The sequence below is a fragment of the Myodes glareolus genome, chromosome 1, assembly GCF_982192425.1.
Source record: "Myodes glareolus chromosome 1, mMyoGla1.1, whole genome shotgun sequence".
Classification (NCBI taxonomy): domain Eukaryota; kingdom Metazoa; phylum Chordata; class Mammalia; order Rodentia; family Cricetidae; genus Myodes; species Myodes glareolus.
The window spans coordinates 134,382,629-134,389,940 of NC_142026.1; the positions used below are offsets into that span (position 1 = coordinate 134,382,629).

The 7,312-nt window shown below is 46.7% G+C and overlaps 1 non-coding gene across 1 annotated transcript; it reads right to left on the reverse strand.

The window, feature by feature from the left end:
- Positions 1–3,537: 3,537 nt before the first annotated feature.
- LOC125392428 (U6 spliceosomal RNA) lies at positions 3,538–3,643 on the reverse strand. Its single transcript, XR_007229511.1, has one exon. It is a non-coding gene; the product is annotated as a U6 spliceosomal RNA (small nuclear RNA).
- Between the last annotated feature and the right edge of the window lie 3,669 nt (positions 3,644–7,312).

Sequence of the window (7,312 nt, forward strand, 5' to 3'; positions counted from 1 at the left end):
CAGCGTGTTTTCAAAACATCTCGGTCATCCCGAAGCATTTGGCCACGGTACCAAGCAGCAAATACAGGCCCGGGAGGACTCTGGTAGGTTTGGGAGCTGTGGGAGCTGAGGGAGAAGGCAGGGTGGGGCGGGTTATTCTAACACTTCTCCTAAGGACTAACTAAAGGGATTCCATCGCAGCCTAGAAAAAGTCCACTTACGTTTTAGGGCAGGCTGACCTGCCAGCCCTAAGTCTATGTATTTATAACAACAATTTTCTCCTGGAACAATAAATAAGAAATATGACTGCATTCCATTCTCCCCTCTCACGCCAGGACCAGGGTAAGTTGGATTATTTAGACTGCTGAGATTCAAGGCAGCTCATCACTTACGTGCAGATGAGATCTCCACGTGTTTCCCTGAAGCCCGTGCCATTGTGGCAATTTAGTTCCTAAAAGGGCACCCATACCATGCTATCGCAGATGGTTACTTGAAAGGAAATAGAAAGCCAATTCCCCCTTCCAAAATTTTATCTTTGTGAGGGTTGGTTGGAGTACACCAAGGGCCCAGAGACTGCTGGAAGGGCAGTGTTCTTTCAGGCACATATTTTTTCTCTATGGCTGACATGCCTGGTGCCGCATACCCTGCACAAATAACACATCTCCTCCTTTCCCCCCGTGCCACCCCACACTCCTCCTCCTTGACTGCAGGACCTGGATGCCATCTCTCTACCCAGGATGCTCAGAGAAGCCAGTGCTGGCGTCTTGCACGTGGTCTGTCAAGAGCAAAAGGGCAGGCACAGTGTTTTTGTTCAAAACTCTGGTGCCACTGAAAGCCCCCTCCTGCGTTCTGAGATTTAAATAATGTTTTCAATGCTCAGAATGTCCCCACCCCTTCAGTAACCTCGGACACCATCCCATTGTGCCTTTGGATGTCTTCACGGACTGCAGCCTGGGGTATTCCGTATTTGCTGGTGTTAGTGTGTTACTGGGAACACCTGCATTGTTTATTTTGGGGAGCTATGCAGACTACAAGGCAGGTGTGTGATTTCCTCCTTTTCTACAAGCTCAGCAGCAAGCAGGGCAAAGGACACTTCTGCCCAGTAAGATGCCATGGCGTTTTGATTCATTGAAAGAAAAGTGAAAATCAAGGGATGACTAATGTTTTCTCTTCAGGGATATAGGCTCATGCCCCCCCCCCCGCCAAGTCCCTTTTAAGCTGCTTTTTTTAGTCTTTGTTTTCATCTTTGCAAAAGCAGAATATGAACACATAAGCGGTGAAATGCGATCATAAAATAATGGCAGGAGTGCCAGGAACCACACAAAAAAACTATGTCCTTGTTTTGCAGCCACCATCTGTATATGTTCTTTAAAACATGGAGTCAAGGAGGAGGAGTGTGATGGGCCAGGGTAGGGGGAAGGTGGAGCACAGCCCGGCTCCGGAGAGGGCTCTGCACAGTATATGCAGTGGTACAGCGCTTGCCCTCCCTGGTGTCACAGTCTCCTTGCCCCCACACAGATGATTACGAAATCAGGCAGACTTGACTCAGGGTGCTGCACTGCAGCTTCAACTGCCCCACCCCAACCCAGTTCACAATACCAGGATGACAGTTTTCACATGCTCCTGGAAAGTACAACATTGCTCTTCTGGAAAGACCCTTTTATGGCCATGGGTAGAGCATAGTGCAACCTGGATGTCTCCTCTACACCCAAGATGCTCAGAGAGGCCAATGCTGTTCCTCAGGCGATGGGGCCACTAGTCACGGTGTGGCTAGTCTTACTGGGTCGGAAATCTGAGTGTTGGCCCTAACAGCACCTTGAAGAACGTCTGTTTCCTCTTGTCTTGAACCCAAATTCCTTTATGAAACCTTGCTTTGAAGGGAGCGATGTCTCACGAGGGACTCCAGTGGTGTCCCCATTGACTGGGAGAGGGGGAGTTCGCCCTGTGGGATCACTCATATCCATAGCAGAAGCGGATTGCCTCCTGCATGGGGCAGGTCATGTGATCGGTCACAAGAAGAAATTGAGCTATTGCCACACATTGAGAGCAAAAGATGCCCGCCTGAAACCCGGGGGAGTCTCTGGGCTGTCCCTCCTTACTTCCTATCTTATGAACGTGAAAGGAAAACCATTGCGAGAAGGAGAGATGCAGGGTCATTGAGGATCTAGATCCCAGAGGAGCTGAGGGAGAAGTCGCTGCGTGGAGAAACTCAAAAAGCTGAGGACACACTGAGGGCAGATTCCACAGAACGCCAGTGGAGGAAGTTACAAGTGTCAACCACAGAACAGGCTCATGACTGGTCTAAGAAGGAAGACTATTGAGTACGCCTCACATGTTCATAGCATGTGTGGACACAAGCGTAAAGCACGTCTGTAACACATTTCTTCTTTTCTCTTCATTTCTTGGAACAAATACTGCCAGAGATGATTTTAGGGTTTAGTTGTAAGGTAGTATCGTATTCAAACGAGACTGCCTAAATCTGAGGAACGATGACTCCATAATGGTGGACGATGTCCTAGGAACTTACAACAGAACCTGTTGAACTGTTGGGATGTTGTATTTCCACACCCTGAGGAATGTTTTCTTCATCCAATAGCAGTATGCAGTTTTCTTCAAAGTTCTCAAAATCACTCTGGTCACACTGCCTCAGCCATCCTCAGCTCCTATCATCTGGCATCTTCTGACTGCTGGGCTTTCAACCAAGGGAGCTGCTTCCCATATGCAGAGAGGTTCACTGCAAGGTTCTCATCCCAGCTGTTAATTAAGAAGGGCAGTTTCTTCTTTTTGTCCTCCAAGGCCAGGTGAGTTGGCTGCTTCCTGTGGTCACATCCATGATACCTCACTTGGTTCCTTCCTTCAACTGTAACTGCAGAGATCATGTTCTCCCTGTGGGTCAGTCGGTGTGATCTCTGCAGAGATCGTGTGCTCCCTGGGAATCAGCCTGTGTGATCTGTGCAGAGATCGTGTGCTCCCCGAGGACCAGCCTGTGTGATCTGTGCAGAGATCGTGTGCTCCCCGAGGACCAGCCTGTGTGATCTGTGCAGAGATCGTGTGCTCCCCGAGGACCAGCCTATCTGAACTGCTTCCCAGCAGCACATCTTCGCTTGGATTCTTTTCATTTCCTTTACTGACTCATGTGGCACTGATCATTTTTATGTCGTTTCAACAACGTCTTTGACCTCTTGTAGATCGTGGGAACATACATTCTATTGTGTTTTCTTACTCGACCTTGTTTTTCTGAGAAATCCTAAAGGTGGTTAACATTGCCATGTTTTTCCTTCCACAAGTTGAATGCTTTAACTTTGTTATGGACTCTTCTATGTTTAAAATTTATTTCTAAGTGTGCGTGTGTGCATATGTGCATGCGTGCATGTGTGTGTGTGTGTGTGTGTGTGTGTGTGTGTGTGTGTGTGTGTGCAGGTAACCAAGGAGACCAGAAGCATCTGATCTCCCCAGGGCTGGAGTTACAGGGGGCTGGGCTCCAGTCCTTGGCCAGAACAGAAGACATTTTTTAATTTAAAAAAAATTAAAACAATGTTTTTTATTTTATATACCAATAAAAATATGGAATGCTTCATGAATTTGCATTTCATCCTTGCACAGGGGCATGCTAATTTTCTCTGTAACATTTCAATTTTAGTGTATGTGCTGCCGAAGCGAGCACCAGTACCCACATTTTTTTTTTTAAAAAATTCTTTTTATGTGTATGGATATTTTGCCTACATGTATGTTTGTGCAAGCCTGGCACCAGTAGAAGCCAGAAGAAAATGTTAGATTGCTTGGAGCTGAAGTTACAAATGGGTATGAGCCAACTTTTGGGTGTTGGAAATTAGACCCAGATCCTCTGGAAGAACAACCAGTATTCTTAACTGCTGAGCCATCTCTCCAGCCTCCAGTATCATTCTTAGCCACCCAGCCACCTCTCCGGTCCCTGGAGAGGTATATATATATATATATATATATGATTGTGTATTATGTCGTTCTATTAAATCCTGATTTTAAGTAATCTTCTTTGTTTTATGTATGCCAGTTAACCAACACTTAGAGAAATCTATGCATTTTATTGGTTTTTAAGCAATTCTTATTTAGCTTTCATTCATAGTCTTAAATTTAACTGTCTTCCAACTTGACCTGCGGGGGCAGGAGAGAAAAGGAAGAATTAAAACCCGAAGGGGTGTAGTGACGGGGGGATGGTGAGCAAATCAGGATGGGCCTGAGCCACTGAAGCACTGACCTGGTGGTCAAGAAGCACACAAGTAAAAAATGCCAGAGCTTTTTACAGTTGTGAGTGAGTCTTTCTGCTGGTCTCGTAGCTTCTGAGTCCCCAATCAATGGCACATGGCTACCGTGATGCTCATGGCATCTTCTGCATTCCTGGAGACCGCACACTTGCCACCCAGCCATTTAGCTTTGGCAGGGAGATGAAAATGTGGGGAGCCTTTGTGTTTGCTGCAGTGTTTGACACTGCACAATGTCTGTAAGAATTATGATGAAGCTCTCAGCTACAGCTTCCTGTAGATAAGCCAGCTGCCAGTGGTGTAACCGTGGGAAGCTATTCGTGCTGTTTCTTATGGGACTATTCCCACAGAGAGATTTGGTAGTTCCCCCCCTTCCTGAGGGCTGGGGAGAGGACTCAACAGTTAAGAGCACTTGCTGCTGCTTTTCCAGAGGACCCAACTTCTGCTCCCAGCATCCACATGGGGCAGTTCACAACTGCCTGAACTCCACCTCCTGGAGATCCAGCATCCTGGATATGCGGGCACGCACTCACACAAATTTAAGAGACCTTTCCTGGCATTTCACTGGTCAAAATGGAGTCACATGTCTGTTTCTGACTCAATTACAGTGTGTGTGTGTGTGTGTGTGTGTGTGTGTGTGTGTGTGCGCGCGAATGTGATCTTTAGATGGACCACACTCAACCTAAATCAAGCAGAGGATGTCTTGGATTTTCCTGAAAAGCATAGGCTAAGGAGCAGAAGTGAAGCCTGAACAAGAGCCAGGCTCTGTAGCTAGGACTGGCTAGATATATACAACTGGCAACTGCAAGACTGCCAGGTGTCTCTGCAGACTCGCTGCAAGGGTCAGCAGCACCACAGGTATTCCAACGAATGTGAAGAGAGATGCCAGAGCGGTAAACAACACAGCAAATACACAAACAGAACAAAGCCCACAGTGAGGGTGTTTTTAATGAGATATGCTTTGGTGGAGTACCATCCCTGTGTTCTCCAGAAATGCCTCATGACTTAGAGAAGAACAATTTTGCTTTTTAGTTTTAGGTGTGGAGTAGCACACTCCATACTGATGTGTGTGATGGTTTTGATTTTCTTTTTTTTTTTTCTTTATTTTCAAGTAGGGATTTTCTATGTAGCCCTGGCTGTCTTGGAACTCGCTCTATAGACCAGGCTGACCTCAAACTCAAATATCCACCCGCCTCTGTTTCCCGAGTGCTGGCATTAAAGGCATGCACCACTACCATCTGGCTGAGTTTTGTTTTTTGGTCTCTTTCCCCCCCCCCTTTTTTATTTTTTAACCAAAAACTAGGTGAATCCAATGAAGAACGTGTAAATAAAAAGGTTCCCACATCTCAGGTCTGACTAAACGGAAGTTCATATTAACAATAGATGGAATTAATCCGTGAGTATACTACAACCCTTTGAAGGGCTCAAGCTATTGTGAAGACAGGAGGATCTCTATTCACAGTATTGAACAGAACTGTGGGCCAGGCCATGCTACACAGTAGTTAAGCACACGCAGTGTAGGGGACAGAATGTCCAGCTCCTGGTCTTTTTCTAGCCACAGACTTTTGCAGTATTACTTCTGGGATTAGTCAGCAAAACTCTAATAGCCATAGCAACTCCTCCAGGTAGCCCCTAAAGTTCTGCAAAGTTTTGCTGAGATTGGCCCACCTTCCTTTCTTCAGCCAACACTGATGGACACCTGCTGTGTGTCCCCAGGGTGTTGTGCAAGGTGGCAATACATGACAGGTCATTACAAAGTGTCTGCTAACATTCAAGCTTTCTAGGCAGCTCTTCCCAAGGAAGACCTTGATTCGGACTATGTACATTTAAGTCAATTCTGCATCACAAATCCACAGATGCATTTGTGAATAAAACACAAAAGCAGCAATGGCCTGGGCAGCACCGGTGTGGGGATGCCCAGGGGCCACTAGCTCATGCAGCCTCTTCCTGTCACCCACCCACGGGTTAGTCAAGAGATGTTAGATTAGGCGAAATGTTAGATTAGGCGGCCATGAAGACGTCCCTGCAAAGGTGTTCTGAAGACTCCGCAGCAAGAACGGTGGTTTGGTGGGGTGAGGTTGGCTGGGGTGGGAGGAAAGTCCAGAGGAAGGAAGTAACATGTGCGAGAGACCGCGAGACATGGACACCGTTCTGCTCCCTCGCATTCCCATCTGGGAACACTGGCTTTTTTCCTTTGCCCAGGTCTGGCTCCCTTTTCATAATCTTGGTGTCCTTCTTGCACCGCTCTCACCGCCCCCTCCTCTTCTCTCATCATTTCAGCCTTGAACTTTAAGTCCCTTTGACATTTGGTTGTTTTTGTGAACACCATGCCGCTGTTTAAGTTCTGAAATGTGTTGATTTATGAGCACACCCAGACTCCTCCCCGGCTTTCCTGTAAGCCCCCTTTGAAACCCCACAACGTGAATCTGAAATTTCACATCACCCCTCCCCAATCCCACGAGAAACCAACATCTGTTCTTCATGTCAGGGTTTGCAAGGTGGCTTTGCATGGACCAAACTGAATCCCAACCCTGCTCAGCTGGTAAAAGTCTACTCGAGGAGATCACTACACGCTAAACCAGCAACCTGTGGACCGCGACTCCTTTGGGGATCAAAAGACCCTTTCACACGGTCCCATATCAGATAGCCTACATATCAGATATTTATATTATGATTTGTAACAGTAACAAAACTAAAGTTATGAAGTAGCCATGAAAATAATTTTAGGGTTGGGGGTTCCCACAACTAGAGGAACTGTATTATAGGGTCACAGCATTAGGAAGGGTGAGAGCCGCTGCTCCAAACGCTCACAAAGCTGAGCGACTGAAGCTGGAACCTCCTGTCTACAGATGTGATGGCCTTCCCAAACTAGGTCTTTGCCTTTTTCGTAGTTAAGTCTGTTGTTTTGAATAAAGACTAACATAAAACTTATACTGAGTAGAGCTTGGAGTCTCACTGGATTTGGGGGGGGGGCAGAATCTTTTAGAATGATTTGTCTTTTAGGCATGAGCAGACCGATTCCGGACTCACTTCAATCTCCCTGCACCCACATCTCTCTACAGAAGTGGGATCATTACTGTTGGCTCAGACTGGCT